The 21,539-nt window shown below is 38.3% G+C and overlaps 1 long non-coding RNA gene across 1 annotated transcript; it reads left to right on the forward strand.

Moving 5' to 3' along the window:
* Nucleotides 1–4,842: 4,842 nt before the first annotated feature.
* On the forward strand, nt 4,843–19,117 carry LOC134484271 (uncharacterized). Its single transcript, XR_010061683.1, has 3 exons — nt 4,843–4,943; nt 15,855–15,981; nt 19,024–19,117. It is a non-coding gene; the product is annotated as an uncharacterized LOC134484271 (long non-coding RNA).
* Nucleotides 19,118–21,539: the final 2,422 nt, after the last annotated feature.

The following is a 21,539-nucleotide window of genomic DNA, read 5'->3' on the forward strand; positions in this document are numbered from 1 at the left end:
GATTTAGGAACATGGGATATTAGAGATTCTCCTAGATAATATTTTGTTCCCACGTTCATTACTATGAAATACAGTTCAATTTCTATGATTTCTCTGTCCTCCAAAGGTCAGTATTTTCTCCTCAGACCCTTAGTTGAATGAATATTGTATTTCACTTCTTATTGTATGTTCCTTGATAGGTGATTTTATAAATGTTCCTGAATGTGTACTCAAAAATTCGCATTTCCACTTCCATTTTTTGCAATGATTTCTGAACAAAGGCGCACAGCTACAGACTGAGTATAACAGTGTAAATATGGTGTACCGACATCAAATGATAAACTTTGAAATCCTATTTTATTCAAAATTTCCAGATATCAGTAAAGCAAAGGACCACATGGAGCATAGAATTCTCTTCTTTAGTCGCTTTTGATATCATCTGCAATATCTACATTCCAGTGTCTCACGGTCATATTTAAGGGTTTAGGATGTTTTACCATGATTCTTTCTTAAGACCAAACATAAGATAGAGGTGGATTGGCAGAAAGAAGAATGGCTTCTGGACCAGTGAAACCTCAACTTCAATAGGTTCATAAGAACAGGAGAGAGTCTATTTTGCAATGCCTTTGTGGATTCTACCTTCTTCACCTAGTTGCGCATAATCCATGTTAAAATTCCACCTAACTTCATACTGTAGGAGTCACCAAAAATACTATATATATATATATATATATATATATATATATATATATATATATATATATATATATATATATGCCACCAAAAACTAGAAAAGATTGATGAAGCTAAGAAGTGCATTCTACCAGAAACCGGATGTAGATACATCCTGAGAGACGCAGCTAGAGCATGTCACATACAGAAGTGAATGCTAGTTGCAAACCAGTGAACTGAAAACCGCCCTCTTGTTGGCAGATTTTGAGAAAGGATTGCAAGAGTTGAAGATGCTTTCAACACCATAAGAACAACTTTGCCAATGAACCAGAGCTTCCTGGTACTAGAACAATATTCAAAGACTTTACATGGACAGACCAAATGCCCTAAATGAATATGTGGCAGAGAATGGCATTAATGGGCACCAATGGAAGGAGAAGCCCTTGATCCAACCTAGGATTATCTTCTAGTTCAAGGGACTGTCAAGGGACCGAAAGTGTGGTGAAAAAGGGATAGTGAATATGTAGGGATGTTATGTGAAGGAAAATGAGAAAGAAAATAGTATTTTACATGTAAATATCGAAATATCTAATTTAAGAAACCACTAAAAGTTCCCAAAAAGTAAATAAAAGAATGATATAAATGATAAGAATACTGTCAACTAATCATGCCTTTTGACTCAGAAATCTAAAGTGTTATTCAGAGTAATACTAGTGGAAAGACAGAGATGATGAAGTCTCAACTAGAAGCACTTCTCTCTCCCAAATATCAGAGTCAGATAGATACTGCACTTTTGGAATCCAAAGCATGGAGGAGTTTACTCTGAGCTGAGGACACAATACTTGCCTTTACATTCTTCTGTGGGACCTTTTTCATTTGGACAAAAAGAATGAAAGCCATGAGCTCTCAGGGAAAAACTGTGCCATTCCCAACACTTTCCCTTTGGAATAAAGAAATGAATTATATAAACACTATAACTTCCAGGAACCATAAGAACAGAGATATCCAGATGCTTCTGAGAGGACCCTAGCTCCTGAATCCCATATGTTGAAGGCTAAGATCAATGTTTTCTGTTCAGCAATACCACTCAACCCTTACCAAGGAGTCACTGAGCTTTTCCAAGCACACATCTTTCTTCCTTTTTTTAGACAAAGAAAGAAAGGCATCTTCCTTCTCTCCATTTCTGATCTCTTCATCCTCTTTGTTTTCACTCCCTAATAGCTGTTTACTCTGAATTAAATGACAATTACTAAACCTTAGAGGTTCTTAAAGAATATGTGAGAGGCAGATGCAAACATGACAAAACTTGTGACATCACAGAAGAAGATAAAGCTCTCCAGCTTGCAAGAGATTTTTCAGGCAGTTCCTCATCATGATGTCACTGAGAACTGCCATGCCCTACTGGCTAAACAGCTTTCCTTACATTGACTAGATTTGAGGGTGCCCTTTCCTGGTATGTCTCCCGTGATTCAGTGGAAACCTTTATGTACTCCATCTCTCTAAGGAATATGTTATTCAAGGGTTTGGAAAGGATAGAAAAGATATTGTAACATGGAGTAGAGGAGATTCTTCTGAATAATAATTTTATTCCCAGGTACTTTTCATGAAATACAGTTCTATTTTGTAGGTTTTCTCTGTTTCCCAATGGCAAGTTTTTCCCAACAGACCTTCAATTGAATGAATACTGTATTTTACTTTCTTATTGTACATTCCTTGATATGGGACTTTATAATTATTGCTGAATGTGTACTCAAAATTTCTGTTTTCCAATTCCATTTTCTGCAATGATTTTGGCAACAAATGTTGCCCAGCTATAGAATGAATATAACAGTCCAAATATTGTGTACCTACTTGAAATGATAAACACCTAAATCCCTATTTAATCCCAAAATTACCAGACATCAGTAAAGCAGAGGACAACATGAACTATAGAATACAGTTCTCTAACTATTTGATATCAGTTCAGCTTTATCTACCTTACGGTGTTCCCGTGGCCAGACTTGAATTTTGTGGATCTTATACTATGATTCATTCTTCAGGAATAATAAGATCCTAGACGAAGACAGGGAGAGGTATGGCTTGAGCTCCAGGGAAACCTCAACATCAATATGTTCACAAGAACAGGAGGGAGTCTATTTGTTATTGTCCTTTGTAGATTCTACACTCTTGACTTAGTTGTGCAGAATCCATGTGAAAATCCATGTAGCGGAAGGATCCACCCAAAGGATATATATATATATATATATATATATATATATATATATATATCACAAAAATTAGGTAATTTTGATGAATCTAAGAAGTGCATTCTGCCAGGAACCAGATATTGATATTTCCTGAGAGACACAGCTAGAGCATATTAAATACAGAAGTGAATGTGTTCTTGTAAATATAAAAATAAAAAATAAATTTTCTTTACCCTGCTAACTCTGGCACCAAAGTGTCTGAGATTCTCTGCTAGATATCTTGGGAGAAACACCTCACTCCTCAGCTGCGCAATGTTTCATGCCACCGCACATTTTCCAATACTCAAACCCTCACATAAAAAAACACACAACACAATACTCTTTGATCCAGTTGATTCGATATAATTGTCCATTTAAACATACAAACCAGGTACCATCCATTCCTTAGGAACATTAATAATGACGTGTAATTACACAGAGCAGAATCTTAAATTCACCTACCATGGCTTCTCACTCTGTCATCTTCCTTTCACTCTTTTTTTTCCTCTAGTCTCCTCCTCTCCCTTCAAACTTCTCTCTCGCTCATTCTGCCTTCTCCTCCCATGATAACCCTCCTTCTATCTTGTACCTGCCACTCACATATACTTTACAAATTCAATGGGGTCGTGGTTCTGGTGAAGTAACCTTAGTTCTGAGTACAGGACTATGCAGCTGACCTTGGGGCAGTGGAATTAGCATCAAACACAGATAACTTCAGGGCAAACCACAACATGAACAATAGTGTCAAACCAGTGAACTGAAAACAGACTTATTGTTGGTAGATTTTGAGAAAGGATTAGAAGAGGTGAAGGTGCTTTTAACCCTGTAAGAACAACAATGCCAATGAAACAGAGCTTTCTAGTAGTAGACCAATATTCAAAGAATGTACATGAACAGACCTATGTCTCCAATTGCATATGTTGTAGAGGATGGCCTTGTTGGGTAACAATGGAAATAGAACCCTTGGTCCTGCCTAAGTTTGACTCCCAGTTCAAGTGAATGTCCAGGGGCAGAAAGAGGGGTTATAATGAAAAGCTTAAGGGGACTGGTAAGGGATATTATAGTCAGGAAACTGGGAAAGGAATTAATATTTTAAATGTAAATTTAGAAATATCCAATTAAAAAAGCAATAAAATTTGTTAAAAATAAAAAAAAATTATGAAAGAAATAAAAGAAAAGAAATCTTCCGGTTAATCACAACTATTGACTCAGAATTTTAAGGGGTTACTGTCAGGTAACGGTATTCAGAGTAATACTAGTGGAAAGACTGATATGATGAAGTCTCATCTAGAAGCACTTGTTCCTCCCAGATATCAGTGACAGACACAAACTACATTATTAGAATTCAATGCATGGAGGAGTTTTCTCTGTGCTGAGGACACAATACTTGCCTTATCTTTCTTCCTTAGGACGTTTTCCTTCAAGGTAAAATGATAAAAGCTATGATCTCTCAGGAAAAATTATAGTGCCCTTCCCAACACCTGGGTTTTGGGATAAAGAAATGAATTATATAAAGTATCTGACTTCCAAGAAAAATAACAAGTTATTTTTCAGATCTTCTGAGAAGCATGTCAGATGCTTCTGAGAGACTCCCAGCTCCTGATTCCATATGTGGAAATCTCAAATCAAGGCTATATCTTCAGTGAACCTACTCGACCTCTACCCAAGACTCAAGGACCTTTCCCACTGACCACGTATTTCTTCCCTTTTTATACCAAGACAGAAAGCCAGCTTCATATTCCCCATGTCTGATCACTTCATCCTCTGTTTCTCCCTCCCAAATTGCTGTATACAATGCATTAAAGGACAATTAATAAACCCTAGATGTACTGAAGGGATATCTGAGAGTCAGTTGCAGTCAGGACAACACTTGTGACATCACAGAAGAAGCTCGGGTTCCAGGATACAAGAGATTTTTCAGGGAGGGCCTAATGATGATGTCACTGAGAACTGCCGTAGACTACATGCTGTACAGATTTCCTTACATTGACCAGATTTGAGGGTGACACTTTCAGAAGAGTCTCCTGTTTAAGAGTGGAAACCTTTACATACTAAATCTCTCTAAAGGTAGAGACTTCTCTTTGTTTCATTAGGGGTTACCTGCTCTCAATGGACAAAGTTAGTTAGGGGTTTAGCATGGCTAGAAAAGATTTAGCAACAAAGAGTGAAGGAGATTCTTATAGATAATATTTTATTTCCAGGTTCATTCCTGTGACATAGAGTTCAATATCCCAGGTTTCCTCTATTTCCAAAGGCCAGTATATTGCCTGCAGACCTTAATTGAATGAATATTGTATTTCACTTTCTCATTGTCCATTCCATGATAAGAGACTTTAATAATATTCCTGTATGTGTACTTAAAACTTCTGTTTCCAATTTTATTTTCAGCAAAGCAAATGACATAATGACTATAGAATTCAGTTCTCTAGTCCTATTTGATATCAGTACTATACTATCTACTTTCCTGTGCTCCCATTTCTAGACTTGAGTGTTGGATGTTTTACAATGATTCTCACTGAAAGCCAAACATAAGATATTGGAGGATGGGCAGAAAGAAGGATGGCTTGAGGACCAGTGAAACCTCAACTTCAATAGGTTCATAATAACTTGAGGGAGTCTATTTGGCACTGTCATTTCTGAACTCTACATTCTTGAACTACTTGCTCAGAATCCATGTCACAATTCCACCTAACCACATAGCTGTAGGAGCCACAAAAGTATATATATATATACATCAGCCACCAAAACTAGATAATATTGATGTAGCTAAAAAGTGCCTTCTGCCAGCAACCTGATAAAGATATTTCCTGAGAGACACAGGTAGATCATGTCAACAACAGAAATTAATGCTAGTGGCAAATCATTGAACTGAAACAGACATCTTGTTAGCAGATTTTGAGAAAGGAATTCAAGAGGTGAAGGAGCTTTCAATCCCATAAGAACAACAATGTCAATGACCCAGAGCTTTCTGGTACTAGAACAATATTCAATGAATGTAGATGGACAGAGCTATGGCTCAAACTGCATGTGGCAGAGGATGACCTTGTTCATCACGAATGGAAGCAGAAGCTATTGGCCCACTCTAGGTTTGTCTCCCAGTTCAAGGGAATGTGAATGCACAGTCAGAGGGGTTAAAGAAGAAGGGGAAGGATATGGGTAGGAATCTTATGGGCAGTTAAATGGGAAACAAAATAACATTAAATGTTAATATAGAAACATCAAGTTAAAAAAAGCAATACAAATAAAGCTAAAACATAAAAAAATGAAAGGAATAAACGAAGAGAAAACTGACAGCTAATCATACCTAGTGACTCAGAGAAGTAAAGTGGTAATCAGTGGAAATATTAGTGGAAAGACTGAGATGATGAAATCTCAACTAATAGCACTGCTGCTTCCCAGACTGCACTATAGATATCCAAAACATTGAGGAATTTACTCTGAGCTAGGGACACAATACCTGTCTCTCCCTTTTTCCTTAGGACATTTTTCTTCTTATCAAAAAGAGTAAAGGTCATGAGCTCTCAGGAAAACAACTGTGCCCTTCCCAACACTTGACTTTTGGAATAAAGAAATTAATGATATAAACTCTCTGATTTCCAGGAACCATAAAATCAGGGAAGTCCAGATTCTTCTGAGAGTATCCCATCTCCTGATTCCCATAGGTGGGAGGCTCAGATAAAGGCTATCTCTTTAGCATTCCCACTAAATCACTACCAAGTACTCACTGAGCTATACCGAGGACCATGTATTCCTTCCTTTTTTATACCAAGACAGATGGCCAGCTTCCTTCGTTCTCCCCATATCTGATCTTTTCATTTCCTTTATTCTCCCTTCCAAATGGCTGTTTACTCTGAATTAGAGGCCAATTAGTAAGTACTAGAGGTACTGAAGGAATATATGAGAGGCAATTGCAGTCACGACAACACTTGTGACAACACAGAAGAAGATAGGGATCTCCAGGTTGCAAGATATTTTTCAGGCAGGTCCTAATGATGATGTCTCTGAGAACTGCCATGGCCTACCTGCTGAACAGATTTCCTTACATTGACCAGATTTGAGAGTGCCTTTTCCAGGTATCTCTCCTGTAACACAGGGGAAACCATTATGTATTCCATCTCCAAACCTAGTGAGTTTTTTTCCTTCATTAATGGTTTCATGCTCTGAATGGAGAAAGTTAATCAGGCATTTGGCATGGGTAGAAAAGGTCTAGAAACATGGAGTGGAGGAGTTTATTCTGGATAATAATTCTATTCCAAGGTCCATTCCTGTGACATACACTTCAATTTCCTAAGTTTTCTTTGTTTCCCAAAGGCCAGTATTTTCCCTCCAGACCTTTAATTGATTGAGTATTGTATTTCATTTTCGTATTGTACTTTCCTTATAGGAGACTTTATATATATATATATATATATATATATATATATATATATATATATATATATATATATATATATATATATATATTCCAGATTGTGTACACAAAAATTCTGTTTTGCAATTCCATTTTTGCAATTAATAAGCAACAAAGCATGCCAATATATAGAGTGAATATAACAGTGTAAATATTGTATACCTACTTGAAATGATGAAGTCCAAAATCCTTATTTTATCCAAAAATTAGGAGGCAGCATTAAAGCAAAAAGGACATCATAGATTATAGAATGTGGATTTCTAGTCCCATTAGATGTCAGTTCTATAATATCTACCTTCCTGTTCCCAGGGCCAAACTTAAGGTTTTTGGAGGTTTTACCATAATTCTTTATTCAGGGCAAACACAAGACTCAGGAGGATGGGCAGGAAGAAGAATGTCTTGATGTCCAGAGATACCTCAACTTCAATAGGTTCAAAAATAACAGGAGGGAGTCTGATTGGCATTGGCCTTTGCTAATTCTACATTTTTGTACTAGTTGCACAGAATCTATCCTAAAATTCCCACTAACCACATAGCTGTAGGAGCCACCAAATATATACATAAATACATATATACATATATATATATATATATATATATATATATATATATATATATATATGTGTGTGTATGTATATGTATATATGTATAAGTATGTATATGTACATATATAGATATATGATAGAGATAGATAGATAGATAGATAGATAGATAGATAGATAGATAGATAGAGAGATCTGCCACAAACTACATAAGATTGATGATGCTAAGAAGTGCATGCTGCCAGGAAACAGATATAGATCTTTCCTGAGAGACACAGGTAGAGCATGCCAATTATAGAAATGAAGGTTATTGGCAGACCAGTGGAATGTAAACGAATCTATTGTTAGTAAATTTGGAGAAAGGATTACCAGAAGTGAATGTGCTTTCAATACCATAACAACAACAGTACCAATGACCCATAGCTTTCTGGTACTAAAACAATATTCAAAGACTGTACATAGACAGAACTATGGCTGCAGCTGCATATGTAGCCTTGTTGGACATCAATGGGAGGAGAAGCTCTTAACCTACCAAAGCTAGTACCCCAGTGTAGGGGAATGTCAGGGTGTGCTGGGAAAGGGAGTGGTTGGTGAGGGGGAACACCTTTATAGAAGAACTGGTGGGGAAAGTGATTGGACTCTTATGACCGGAAAACTGGGAAAGTGAATAATATTTGAAATGTAAACAAAAATATCTAATATTTATAAAAGAAAAAATAAAAGTTTAACAAGCTGAAGAGCCAAAGTGAGGAGTCTCAATCCCACTAGAGAGGGTGAAGAAATGAACCTCAGGAGGGAAGAGTGAGGGACCTTGGTGAGAAAGGAGACAGTAAGGGAAAGATGGGAACATGGTCAGTTATTGGCGGGGAGTAAGACTGAAACCCTGAATTTCAGCAGAATGAATGGAAACAGGCAATCTCAGGAGCTAAAATGTTGGAGGTAGTTGGTGGCTCTAGAATATTCTAGAGACCTGAGAGGTATGAGACTATCAGGACTCAGTAAAATGCCGGGAGTGTGTAGAGGGACCTTGTAGAGACTACTTCCATGTGGAAGAGAGAGCATGGGTCTTTTTAGTGGGGAATTGAGTCCATTGAAGTTGAGAGATATTAAGGATTAGTGATGGTCACTTTCTCTTATTTTCATAATTGGAGGTTAGTTTATGCTTGTGTGCTTCTCTTTCTTTTGTTGTAAAGATTAATTTCTTGCTTAACTATGATTTTACTTGCCTCCTTGTGTTGGGGCTTGCCAGTTAGTGTCCTTTTTATTAATGGATATGCAGAAAAATATTTTATATCTGAAAAATTCCATGTCTTCTAAAACATCTAAAAATCAATCTGACTCTCAAACTCTTCCTGGGAAACATTTACCATCAGTCATGCAATCCCCAGGACCATCAAAATCTAAAAAGGGGTATCTAGAAACTTAACCATCGGCCCAAAGGTCTTTAGGATGTTCAGCAATTTCTCCAAGAGCTTGGTGCACCTAGAGAACAAAAGAACTAAAGCCATCTTCCCAGGGTGTTTTCCCAAGAACCACATATTTCTTCTTTCCTTTTATACCAAGACAGAATGTCAGCTTCCTTTTCCACATCTCTGATCTCTTCATCCTATTTGTTCTCCCTCCAAAATGGCTCTTTACTCTGAATTATAGGCCAATTAGCAAACCATAGGTATAAGGAATAAATATCTGTGAGGCATTTGCTGTCAAGACGACACTTGTGACATCACAGAAGAAGCTAGGGCTCTCCAGGATACAAGAGCTTTTTCAGGCATTGCCTAATGATGATGTCACTTAGAACTGACATGGCTACCTTCTGAACAGCTTTCCTTACATTGACCAGATTCAAGGGTGTCCTTTCCGGGCGTGTCTCCTGTGACACAGTAGAAACTTTTATTTGCTACATCTCTTTAAAGTTACAGACTTCTCTCTGCTTCATTAGTGGTTACATGATCTGAATGGAGAAAGCTAGTCAAGGGCTTAGAAAGATCTAGGAACTCAGAGAGAAGGAGATTCTTCTGGAGATTAATTTTATTCCCAGGTCCAATCCCGTGACATAAAGTTCAATTCCCACGGTGTTCTCTGTTTCCCAGGTGCCAGTATTTTCCCTACAGACCTTTAATTGAGTGAAAATTGTCCTACATTTTTTGATTTTACATTCATTGATAGGGGACATTATATATGTTCCTGCATGTGTACTCAAAATTTTCATTTTTCCAATTCGATTTTTTGCAATAAATTTGGCTACAAATTGGGCCCAGTTATAGAGTGAATATAACAGTGTAAATATTGTGTACCTTTTTCAAATGTTGAACTTCCAAATACTTATTTTGTCCATAAATTTCCAGACATCAGTTAAGCAAAGGACAACATGGACTATAGAATGCGGTTTTGTAGTTCTTTTAGATCAATTCTCTAATATTGACCTGCCTGTGGTCCCAGGGCAAGACTTTAGGGTTTTGGATGTATTAACACGATTCTTTCTTCAGGCCAAACATCAGTTTCTGGGTAATGGTCAGCAAGAAGATTGGCTTGAGGTCCAGTGAAACCTCAACTTCCGTAGGTTATAAGAACAGGAGGGAGTCTATTTGGCATTGTCATTTGTGAATCCTATATTCTTGACCTAGTTACACAGAATCTAAGTATATCTTCCATCAAAATTCTTAGTAGTAGAAACCACCAAAAGTATATATATATATATATATATATATATATATATATGTATATATATATATATATATATATATATATATATATATATATATATATATCCGGCACCAAAACTAGATGGATTGTTGAAGCTAAGAAGAGAATGCTGCCAGCAACTGGACATAGATCTTTACTGAGAGACACAGCTAGATCATGTCAAATACAGAAGTGAGTGCTAGTGGAAAACCAGAGAACTGAAAATGGACCTCATGTTTGTAGATGTTTAGAAAAGATTACAAGAACTGAATGGACTTTCAACCCCATAAGAACAACAATTCAACTAAGCAGAGCTTTCTGGTACTAAACCAATATTCAAAGACTGTGTACGGACAGACCTATGGCTCCAACTCCATAGGTAGCAGAGGATGGCCTTGTTGGGCCGCAATGGAAGGAGAAGTCCTTCCTCCTCCTTAGGTTTGACTACAAGTTCAAGGGAATGTCAACGTGCAGTAACGGGGGTTATAGAAGTAGGTTAGTGGGACTGCTTAGGAATCTCATGGACAGGAACCTGGGAAATAATATTTGAAATATAAATATAAAAATATCCAATTAGAAAAGCAATAAATATTGCTAAAAATAAAAAGAGAGAGAAAAAGAAAAGGTAACTGCAAGCAAATCACACCTATTGACTCAGAAATCTAAAGGGTAACTTTCAGGGAATGGTAGTCAGAGTAATACTAGTGGAAAGACTGAGATGGTGAAGTCTCAAATAGAAGCACTTCTCTCTCCCAGATATCACTGTCAAACACATACTGCACTATAAGAATCCAAAGCAAGGACGAGTGTCCTCTGAGCTGAGGACACAATACTTGTCTTTCCCTCCTTACTTAGGACCTTTCTCTTCTCGGAAAAGTTATAAAAGCCATGAGCTCTCAGGAAACAACTGGGCCCTTTCCAATACCTGGCTTTTGGAATAAAGAAATTAATGATACAAACTCTCTGATTTCAAGGAGCAGGGAAGTCCAGATTTTTCTGGGAGACTCTCAGTTCTTAAGTCCTATACGTTGACGGCTGAGATAGAGGATATCTCTTCAGCAAACCCACTCAACCCCTAACCAGGAAACACTGATCTTTCCAATGGACCAAGTGTTTCTTCCTTTTTTAGACAAATACAGAAGGCGAACTTCTTTCTCCCCATCACTGTTCTTTTTACCCTCTTTCTTCTCACTCCCAAATGATTATTGACTCTGAATTAGAGACCAATTAGTAAACCCTAGAGGTACTTAAGGAATATCTGAGAGGCAGTTGCAGACACAACAACACTTGTGACATCACAGAAGAATATAGGGATCTCCAGGATAGAAGAGATTTTTCAGGCATGGCCTAATGGTGATGTCACTTAGAGCTGCATGGCCTACCTGCTAAACAGCTTTCCTTACATTGAAAAGATTCAAAAGTGGCTTTTCAAGGAGTTTCTCCTGAGACACAGTGGGAAACTTTACTTACTACATCTCTCTAAAGCTAGATACTTCTCTTTGCTTCATTAGTGGTTAAATTGTCTGAATGGAGAAAGTTAGTCAGGGACTTGGAATGGGGAGAAAAGGTCTAGGAACATGGAGAAGAGGAGATTCTTTGGATAATAATTTTATTCCCAGGTCCATTCCTGTGACATACACTTCAATTTCCCAGGTTTTCTCTGTTTCTCTAAGGCAAATATTTTCCCTACAGACCTTCAATTGATGAAATATTGTATTAATATTTTTTCTACATTCCTTGAGAGGGGAAATATATATTCCTGAATGTGTACTCAAAAATTGTTTTCCAATTCAATTTTTGCAATGATTTTTGCAAAAAAAGGAGCATAGGTACAGAGTGAGTAAAACAGTGTAAATATTGTGTACCTACTTCAAATAGTAAACTCCCAAATCCTTATTTATTTCAAAAATTTTTCAGACATCAGTAAATCCTAGGACCACATGGAGTAACAAATTTGTTTCTCTAGACCTTTTTGATATCAGTACTACAGTATCAACCTTCCAGTGTCCCAGTGACAGATTTGAGGGTTTTGGATGCTTTTCCATGATTCATTCTTCAGGCCAAACAGAAGATTCAGGAGGATGGGCAGGGAGAAGAATGACTGAAGTCCAGGGAACACTGTACTTCAGTAGTTTCATAAGAAAAGGAGGGACTCTATTTGCCATTTTCATTTGTGTTTTCTACATTCTTTTTTTTTTCTTTCAGAGCTGGGGACCGAACACAGGTCCTTGGGCTTACTAGACAAGCGCTCTTCCACTGAGCCAAATCTCCTACCCGGCTTCTACATTCTTGACCTAGTTGAGCAGAATCCATGTTAAAATTCGTCCTTACTTCCTCACTGCAGGAGCCATCGAACTGTATGTATATATATATATATATATATATATATATATATATATATATATATATATATATATATGAATGCCACAAAAACTTGATAATATTGATGAAGCTAAGAAGTGCATTCTGTCAGTAACCAGATATAGATCTTTCCTTAGAAAAAATTCATAAATGAGTGCTAGTGGCAAACCAGTGAACTTAAAATGGACCTCTTGTTGGTAGATTTTGGGGAAGTATTACAAGAGGTGAAGGGGCTTTAACCTCATATGAACAACAATGCAAATGAATCAGTGCTCTCTGGTACTAAACCAATATTCAATGTAGGTACACAGACACAACTATGGCTGGTTAAGTCCTCCTTAAGCATCAATGGAAGGACAACCCATTTGTTCTCCCTGGGTTAGACTCACAGTTCATTGGAACGTAAAGGGGCAGTTTGGGGTATAATAGAACAAGAGCAGGAGCATGGTTAGGGATCTTATGGGCAGGAAACTGGGAAACGAAATAACATTTCAATATAAATATAGAAATATCCAATTAATAATAAGGAATAAAATATGGTAAAAAATAAAAAAATGAAAGAAATTAAAGAAAAGAGTACAATCAACTAATAACACCTATTGACTCAGAAATCTAAAAAGTCATTGACAGGGAATGGTAGGCAGAGAAATACTAGTGAAAAGACGGGGACAATGAAGTGGCGAATAGGATCACTTCTCTCTCCCAGATAACAGGGTCAGACACAAACTGCACTAAATGAATCCAAATCATGGAGTAATTTACTGTGAGCTGAGGACACAATACCTGCATTTCCCTCTTCCTTAGAAACTTTTTCATCTGTGACAAAAAGAATAAGTGTCATGAGCACTCAGGTAAACAACTATTCCCTTCCTAACTCTTGAATTTTGTAAGAAATTAATGGTATAAACTCTCTGATTCCAGGAACCATAACAAGCAGGGACGTCAAGATGCTTCTGAGAAGCTCCCAACTACTAATACCCATATGTGGAAGGCTCAGGTCAAGGATATCTCTTCAGCGAATCCACTAAACACCTGCGCAGGACTCACCGATCTTCCCTATAGACCACATATTTCTTACATTTTTTATACAAAGACAGAAGGGCAGCTTCCTCCTCCCCATCTCTGATATCATCTTCCTCTTTGTTCTCCCTTGCAAATGGCTCTTTACTCTGAATTTGGAGCGAATTAGTAAACCCTAGAGGTACTGAAGGAATATCATCAATTCAATTGCAGTCAGGACAACACTCGTGACATCACAAAAGAAGCTAGGCCTAAGCAGGATAAAAGAGCTTTTTCAGGGAAGGCCTAATGATGATATCAGTGAGAATTGCAATAGCCTACCTGCTGAACACCTTTCCTTACATTGACCAGATTCGAGTTTGCACTTTCCTGGTATGTCTCCTGTTACACAATAAAAACCTATACATAACCCATCTCTCTAAAGCTAGAGACTTCTCTCTGCTTCACTAGTGGTTACATGCTTTCAATGGAGAAAATTAGACAGGGACTTGGCCTGGGTAGAAAAGATTTAGGAACATGGAGTGTAGGAGATAATTCTAGATAATATTTTTATTCCCAGTTTCATTCCTGTGATATACAGTTCAATTTTCTCTGTTTTCTCTGTCTGCCAAAGGCCAGTATTTTCCCTACAGACCTTTAATTGAATGAATATTGTATTTCAATTCCTTATGGTTAATTCCTTGACAGGGGATATTGTAAATATTCCTCAATGTGTACTCGATAATTCTGTTTTCCAATTCCATTTTCTGCAATGATTTTGGTCACAAAGGGTGCCCAGCTATAGAGTGAGCATAACAGTTTAAATACTGTGTACATCCTTCAAATGATAAACTCCCAAATCCTTATTTTAACAAAAAATTACCAGACATCAGGAAAGCAAAGGACATCATGGGTTATTGGATTTGGTTATCTAGTCCCATTTGATATCAGTACTACGCGATCTGTCTTCCAGTGTTCCCATGGTCAGACTTGAGGGTTTAGGATGTTTTACCATGATTCTTTATTAAAACCAAAAGTAAGATACCAGATGATGGGCAGGAAGAAGAATGGCTTGAGGACCAGTTATACGACTACTTCAATAGGTTCATAAAAACAGGGCGGAGTCTATTTGCATTGGCATTTTTTAGTTCTACATTCTTGACATAGTTGGGCAAAATCCATGTGAACATTCCACTTGACGAAAGAGGTGTAAGACGCACCAAATCTATATTTGTACTCATCAGACAACCAAACTAGATAGGAATGATGAAGGTAAGAAGTGCATTCTGCCAGGAGCCAGATATAAATATTTACTGAGAGACACAGATACAGCATGTCAAATAGAGAAGTGAATGCTGGGACCAAACCAGAGATCTGAAAACGGACCTCCTGTTGGTACATTTTGAAAAGATTCGAAAAGCTGAAGGTGCTTTCAACACTAGAAGAACAACAATGCCAGTGAACCAGCGCTTTCTCATAATAGACCAATATAAAAAGAAAGTACATGGACTAACCTATGCCTTCAAATGCATATGTGGCAGAAGATGGCCATTTTGGGCAACATTGGAAAGAGAAGCCCTTGTACTCCCTACTTTGTCTCCCAGTTCAAGGGAATGCATTGCGGCAGAAAGGCTGATTTGAAAGAAGGAAATGGAATGCGTAGTAACCTTATGGGCAGGAAACTGGGAAAAGAAATAATATTTTAAAAGTAAGTATAGAAACATTCAGTTAAAAAATCAAATTTTGGTAAAAAATAAAAAAGAATGATATAAAAGAAAGAGAGTTGCCAAGTAAGACATATTCATGCAGAAATCTGAAGTGTTATTCAGAATAATACAAGTGGAAAGACTGAGATGATGAAGTCTCAACTACAAGTACTTCCCTTTCCCAGATATCAGTGTCAGACACAAACTGCATTATAGGTATCCAAAGCATGGAGGAGTTTACTCAGAGCTAGATACTTCTTTTTCACTTCTTCCTTAGGACCTTTTATACTTGACAAAAAGAGTGAAGGTCATGATGCCTAATGATGATGTCACTGAAAACTCTCATGGACTACCTGATGAACAACTTTCCTTACATTGACAAGATTCAAGTTTGCACTTTAAAGGTATGTCTCCTGTGACACAGTGGAAACCATTATATATTCCTTCTCTCTAATTCACTAGTGGTTCTCGCTGATTCACTAGTGGTTACATGCTGTGGCGCTTGACATGATTGAAAAAGATTTAGGAACATGGAGAGTAGGAGATTCTCCTAGATAATATTTTTATTCCTAGGTTCATTCTTGTGACATACAGTTGAATTTTCTAGGTTTTCTCTGTTTCCCAATGACCAGTATTTTCCCTACAGACGTAAAATTGAATGAATATTGTATTTCAATTTCTTTTTTTTTATTAACTTGAGTATTTCTTGTATACATTTCCAGTGTTAGTCCCTTTCCCGGTTTCCGGGTAACATCCCCCTCCCCCCTACCCTTCTTAATGGGTGCTCCCCTTCCCATCCTCACCCCATTGCCGCCATCCCCCCAACAATCTAGTTCACTGGGGGTTCAATCTTAGCAGGACCCAGGGCTTCCCCTTCCACTGGTGCTCTTACCAGCTCTGGAAAAAAAAGAACTTAAATATCCTGTATTTCAATTTCTTATTGTAAATTCCTTGTTAGGGGCCTTTGTAAATATTTCTCAATACACACAAAAATTCTGTTTCCAATACCATTTTCTGCAATGATATGGTCACAAATGGGGCCCAGCTATAGAGTAACTATAATAGTGTACATTCTGTGTACTTACCTTAAATGCTAATCTCCCAAATTCTTATTTTATCGAAAAATTACCAGACATCAGGAAAGCAAAGGACAACATGGACTATTGAATTCTGTTTCTTGTCCCATTTGATATCTGTACTACCCTATCTAGCTTCCAATGTTCCCATGGACAGACATGAGGGTTTAGGATGATTTACATGATTCTTTCTTCAGGCCAAACGTAAGATACCATATGATGTGCAGGGAAAAGGATGGCTTGAGGACCAGTTATACGTCTACTTCAGGGTTGGGGATTTAGCTCAGTGTTAGAGCGCTTGCCTAGCAATACAAGGCTCTGGGTTCAGTCCCCAGCTCCGAAAAAAGGAGAAAAAATAAAGTTTACTTCAGTAGGTTCATAAAAACAGGGGGAGTCTCTTTGAAATTGTCATTTTTGAATTCTATATTCTTGACATAGTTGTTCAGAATCCATGTTAACTTTCCAATTAACTTCATAGGTTTAAGAGGCACCAAAGTACATATGTATACATCAGACAAAAAACCTAGATAAGATTGATGAAGGTAGGAAATACATTCTGCAAGGAACTGGGTACAGATATTTACTGAGAGACACAGATACAGCATGTCAAATACAGAAGTGAATGCTAGTAGCAAACCAGTGATCTGAAAACGGACCTCTTGTTGGTAAATTTTGAAAAAGGATTAGAAGAGCTGAAGGTGCTTTCAACCCCATAAGAACAACGATGCCAGTGAACCAGATCTTTTTAATACTAGACCAATGTACATAGAAAGTACATGGACTGACTTATAGATACAAATGCATATGTTGCAGAGGATGGCTTTTTTCGGCAACATTGGAAAGAGAAGCTCTTGTCATTCTTAGTTTGTCTCCGAGTTAAAGGCAATATCATGAAGCAGAAAGGTTGGTTAGAGTAGAAGGAAATGGAAAAGTTAGCAATCTTGTGTGCAGGAAACTGGGAAGGGAAATAATATTCAAAATGTATATATAGAAACATCTCGGAAATCTGAAGTGGTAGTCAGAGTAATAGTAGTGGAACGACTGAGTTATTGAAGTCTCCACTAGAATCACTTCTCTCTCTCAAATATCAGTGTCAGACCCAAACTTCACTATAGGTATCCAAAGCATGGAGGAGTTTACCGTGAGTTAGGGACACAATACTTGTTTTTCCCTTCTTCCTTAGGACCTTTTCTTCATGAAAAAAAGAGAGGAAGCCCCGGTTCCTGCTTAGATTGATCCCCCAGTGAACTAGATTGTTGGGGAGAGGGCTGCAATGGAGGAAGGATGGGGAGGGGAACACCCAAAAAGAAGGGGAGGGAGAGGGGTTAGGGGGATGTTTGCTGGAAACCGGAAAAGGGAATAACAATCGAAATGTATATAAGAAATAGTCAAGTTAAAAAAAAAAAGAAAAAAAAAAAGAAATAAAGAAAAGAAAAAAAAAAGAAAAGAAGAGTAAAGGTCATGACCTCTCAGGAAAACAACCGTGCCCTTCACAACACTTGGGTTTTGGAATAAAGGAATGAAGGATATAAACTCTCTAATTTCCAGGAACCATAAGAACAGGGTAGTTCATTTGCTTCTGAGAGCCTCACAGTTCCTTAGTCTCTTATGTAGAATGCTCAGATCAAGGCTATCTCTTCAGCGATACCACTCAACCCCTACCAAGGACTAACTGAGTTTTCCAAAGGACCATGTATTTCTTCCCTGTTTTTTATACCAAGATAGAAGGCCAGCTTCCTCCCCATTTTGTATCTCTTCATCCTCTTCATTCTTCCTCCGACACTAAGATTTACGGAACCAAAGAGGATTAACAAGGAGAAAGGGCAAAGAAAAATGCTTGAATTTCACTCAGAAGAAGGAATAAACTAATTAGAGGAGGCAGATGGAAGGAAAGGATTGGGTGCCTAAGGGGATGGGAAGGGAAATGTGCTTTGAGAATCATTTCTTGGGAGAGACGAGCAAGAGGGAAAGAGGGCCAAGAGAATAAACTGAAATCAGTGATAGTCCAGGGTGGGTGCTATATCTATGATTTACCAGCAATCTGGGATGGGTGAGGCTACACTGGTGTCCATGAGGGTGACTTTAGCTGAGACTCGTAACAGTGGGGATACAGATACTGAAATGGTCACTTTCTGTAGCCACAGAGGACCCAAGGTGGAAGGATAAGGACCCAAACCCAGCCCCAAAATTTTGACCCAGAAATTGCCCCCTCTATAGGAAACACAAGGACAGAGATGGAAGAGGAAATGAGGGAATGGCCAAAGGATAAGTGGCCGGATGTGAGACTTATCCTATGAGCAAACCACAAACACTGACATTATTAATGGTCCTTTCTTATGTTTGCATTTTATGTTTATTTTCCTCTGCGAGGCTCCACCAAGGGACGACTGACACTGAAGCAGACGCGCACGGTCAAATATCAGATGGAGCTCAGTGAGTCTCACTGAAGAACTGAAGAAAGGACTGAGAGAGGTAGAGAAGCACAATGGTCACCACGTGGGTTCACTAAACCCGTTGCCTGTCTGTGGATCCTGTTCTCCTACCCGGGCTGCGTTTTCAGGACCTGCTGGGAGACAATGAATCTAGTCTTGCATAGACTTGATGTGCCCGAGGAGGGGATGTACCCAGAGTGGTCCTCTGCTCATTCAGTATAGAATGGGAGAGGATAGGAGGAGGTACTATAAATGGTGGGTGCCTGGAGGAGTGTGGTTGACAGGGCAACATTAAGAATGTTACCTGGTGAATATGTACAAACACTTTAGCAAGGGGCAAAGGCATGACATCATGGGGACGGGGGCATGGCATCATGGGGGTGGGGCATGACATCATAGGTTTGGGGCATGATATCATAGGGGTGGGTGAATGACATCATAGTGGTCGAGGCATGATATCATGAAGCTTAAGAGAAAATAGATGAAACTAGAAAAAAAAATCAGCCCAAGAGGGAACTGAGACCTAGAGACACAAACATGGAAGGCCTTTACCTATGCATAGTATCAGCTGTGCGATTAATCATATTATATCTACAATCCACAAATGCAGAGAGAACAAAGGAAAGGAGAAGGCCCGTGAGGGGAAAAGCATAGACCTATCTGAAAGGAAAAGTTGAACAGATTCTGTGAGTGAGTGAGGGCGACTGAGGACAGAAGCGGAGGGTCAGCGGGGAAGATGGAGGGATAGCGCGGTGCAGAGAGAAACAGCCAGAAATAGGGAACATACGAGTTAATGTGGAAACTCGATGAAAACACTGATTAATTCATGGTGTCTAGAGGGCCACGTTCCTGAGGATTTAATCTGACAGAGAATGCAGAGTACGAACCTGCAATCCTTTGAAATCGAGCAAGTAGGACTTCAGGGTCGGGGATGGGGCACATTCAGTGGAGTCAATTTCTGAGGAGGTAAAATGGAGATCCCTGAACAACAGACTGATGCTGGGAAAGAGATTATAAAGATATAGCAAATGAGGGCTTCCTGGTACCTTAAACCTGCAACTGATGTAAATGCACAGGAAAACCCTTGCTGCACTCTAAGGTTTGGTTAGCCGTTGTTCACCCTGAGAAATTATACAAACAATGATAGTGTGTCCCTGAATACCTTCTAACAGAGCTGTGACACTGAAATCCTTGGAAGAAACCATAATTCACTTTCACGCAGACCAATCTTCTGCTGGCTGAATGTTTCCTGGGTCCACTCCATCCTTTCACACCTGTTGTGCACCTGGACACTCTAGGAAGGAGACAAGAGATGAGTGTATGTCTGTGTGTGTGTTTGTTTGTATGTGTGTTTGTGTGTGTGTGTGTGTGTGTGTGTGTGTATCTGTATATTGGTTATCGTCTGTGTGTCTGTATTTGTGTATATGTGTGTGTATGTGTGTGTGTGTCTCTGTGTGTGTCTGTATGTGTTTTTGTGTCTCTCTATGTGTGTATATGAGTATGTGTCTGTGTGTTTGTGTATGTGTGTGTGTGTCTGTGTCTGTGTGTTTGTCTGTGTCTGTCTGTGTCTGTGTGTATGTCAGTTTGTCTGTCTATGTCTTTTACTGTGTTTCTCTGTGTATCTGTGTGCGTTACATGTGTGTGTGTGTTTGTGTGTGTGTGTGTGTGTGTGTGTGTGTGTGTCCGTCATGCATAAGCTAACCATCCTCACACAGACTGTCTGGATTGCTTTTATATTAAGGAGGTTGGCGAATGTTTCTCTTGTCCTAAAAGACCACTCTGGTTCTCAACTCTCTCTGTGAAGCCATGACAGGTTGAGTAATTTTCATGTGTGAGGAGTCTGTCCTATTGAAACTTGCTTTCTTGGATACAATATCACTTGAAAAACACATCTCAACATTTACTATCCTTATTCCGTGATCCCTTGAGGGGATTATTCCATTATTTTTATTATTATTATTATTATTATTATTATTATTATTATTATTATTATTATTACAGGATTATTCCATCATATTGCTCTCTGCATTGTTACCAGTGTGCTAAAGTTCATTGACGTTAGGAAGAAAGATTTTGTTTCAAATGGGTCACATTGGATGGCCATGTCTTTGTTCTTGGAACTGAAAGATTTATTTGCATGCTCCCAGGATCAAATATATTAAAGTACAGAAAGTTCCTTGGTCCTCTACATGAGAGTGACACCAAATTATGGAGGAGTAAGACAGTTTTCACAATGTTTCAGGCTTTGGGGATTGGTAGACGTTACATAGCCATCTTTTTATTCAAAGCAAGAATAGTCAAAATTATTAATAGAAGGCAGAAAATTTTAACAACATATTTTTGCTGGCTAATTTAAATTCCTGTATTGTATCTCTAAAACATTATACATTCTCTCTCAGGTTCTTCTTGAAATTGTTTGAAGAAGTGAAAACTGGTATGTGTTTATTTGTTCAC

Source organism: Rattus norvegicus, chromosome Y (assembly GCF_036323735.1).
Source record: "Rattus norvegicus strain BN/NHsdMcwi chromosome Y, GRCr8, whole genome shotgun sequence".
NCBI classification, from domain to species: domain Eukaryota; kingdom Metazoa; phylum Chordata; class Mammalia; order Rodentia; family Muridae; genus Rattus; species Rattus norvegicus.